We start from the raw sequence: 2,361 nt of genomic DNA, 5'->3' as shown, positions 1-2,361 counted from the left end.
TCCCCAGCCAAAGAGAATGGCAAGTGCTACCAGGTTGGTGGCACCAGGAGCAGGTATATTTCAGAAACAGGGAATATACAGATTGGCTACAGTGTGCTTGTAGCTGTGGTACCACTTCAAAAGCTTTGCTTCTGTATCCTCTGGGTCAGGAACCCTTATCTATATTCTAAACAGGCCGTGCCCTTTATTGTCTTATTTGGTAGTTTTCTTGATCATATTGGAAAGCTTTGGGAACGTTCTGAGAACATCGATTAGGTGGGATGGGGCTAGGAACTAATAAACTTATATAATTCGTATTCATCCAGCAATGGACATTGAAGGTGAGCCTCACAGGAAAACACAATCACTATTCTTTGCTCTTATTAATAAGCCACCCCCACCTCCTCCACTTAGGGGAGCCATTCCTGGATTCTCTTTGGGCTGAAACCAAGGGTCTATGACTATGCTGGCAGGTCTTTCTGCCAGAATCTTTTTCAGACTGTGGCGAGAACCCTGGGGGTCTAGGGGCAAAGTCAGAAGTATCTTGGTATATGTATGTATAAAGCTTCATGTTTTACAGGCAAATTTATTTCCCCCATAATACATGCACGTTCATTTTAATAAAAGCAGTGTTTTATATTATTTGCCATTGAATAAAATATTAACTTTAGTGATGTGCTATCTTTAGCCATGAGACTTCTTGTGACTCTGGGCACATTGCCTTGTATACAATCTCACTTTTAGAAACAGAAGCTTTTAGATGATACAGATCTGAGTTACTAGATATGTAACCTGGGGAAGATCATTTTGCCTTTCCAATTTCTTTTTTTTTTTTTTCATCTAAAATACAGGAACAGTGTACTTACATGTCAGAGTTGGTGGGAGGATTAAGTGAAATAAAACATGTGAAACGGCTGGCCCGGAGTATGCACTGAAGCAACGTTACAAGTCTCCTATTATTAGGAACATCTCTGTCAGCTTTGAATGCTGTAATACTGACTCAGCTGATTGAAGAGGTGACCCCATAGGACATTTGCTACCAGAGGGGTTTTGAGGAGAAACAGTAAATGTCACCGTGGGATGACACCGCTTATGACATTAGCTACTGAAAATAAACTGTATGGAATGAGGAGATGTGATATGGTTTTAGGGCTTATCATAATCTGTTTTCCTATTTCTAGGTCTTTCTGAAAAGTGAAAATTGGCAATTGAATGATGCTCAGAGTGTCCCATCTACTGTCTGGGCCATCCTGTCAGGCAGCAGCTGCAGGTGAGTTACTGGCAGAGGGAGCAAGTTAGAGCAGCTGTCCATGTCTTGTTGCTTGACAGCTGTCCCCTCCCCTGGTTCCACTTATTGGTCCTGCCCCTGAAAAAGATTCAGGTCATTGTCACTGCATAGACTAATAAGTGTATGTCAGGGTATATTACAGAAGTCTTAGGAAATTTGCTTCTAAATTCTGAAAATATAAATGAGATGCTCAGATACCAATTAAATTGGACATATTACATATGATTTCAAGCATTAGTATAAAGCTTAATTATTAACTTTAATTTTGGAATATATAACCATTTCTGGGAGAAAAGGTGTTCTAATCCTGTGATAGCTTCTTCTCTGACTCTCCAGGCTTAGTGTCCAGTGGGAGCTGATGGGCAGGTAAGTAAAGAAGAAGGTGATTTAAAAACAAACAAACAAACAAAAGAGTAAAAAACCCCACCAGTGTGGGAGTATGTACAGGAACACAGGTGAGAGAGCCATGTTTTCTGGAGGCTTCAGAAAAGCTTGATAACTAACGTGCTATCTGAGCTCAGGATTCAGATTCAGAAGACTGGGGTGGAGCTCATATTATACACACACATATATAAGTACATGTAATAAAATATTAACAATAATAAATAATAAAAAGGTCTCCAGAGTTTCAGATGCATAGGCAGAGTTGAGTCTTCTGGCAGAATTTTGTATTTCTGTCTTAGAGCATTGTCCCTCTGGGCTGGGAGGCTCTCTGCGGTGGGATCTCTTCTTGTCTGCCCAGCTTCATCTTTGCAGTCATCTGAATTCTGACTACAAGTTCAGGGCTCCTTCTTCTCCCAGGGTGCCTGCCAACTGTGATGAGCAACTGAACACTGCAGAGTTTGCGAGAGCTCCATATTGTGTGTTCTGAAGATGAAAAGATGTCATATGGAGTTTCACTGTCTCCATGCCCTACTACCTGAAGAACTGCTGTGACTGCCTTCCTTTCTAAATGTGTATCTGAATTCTTTTTCAGTTGCATATTTTATCTTTGTTTACTTTTATTTCCCCTGTTTTTTCAAACATATCCTTGAGTCACTTTTCAAATGCAACATGTAAGTTTGTGTACATGTGAATACAAGGATCTCTTTCCC

The sequence above is a fragment of the Tupaia chinensis genome, unplaced genomic scaffold (assembly GCF_000334495.1).
Source record: "Tupaia chinensis unplaced genomic scaffold, TupChi_1.0 Scaffold000093_1, whole genome shotgun sequence".
NCBI classification, from domain to species: domain Eukaryota; kingdom Metazoa; phylum Chordata; class Mammalia; order Scandentia; family Tupaiidae; genus Tupaia; species Tupaia belangeri.
The sequence above is the reverse complement of the archived record's forward strand: the minus strand, read 5'-3'. Positions refer to the sequence as shown.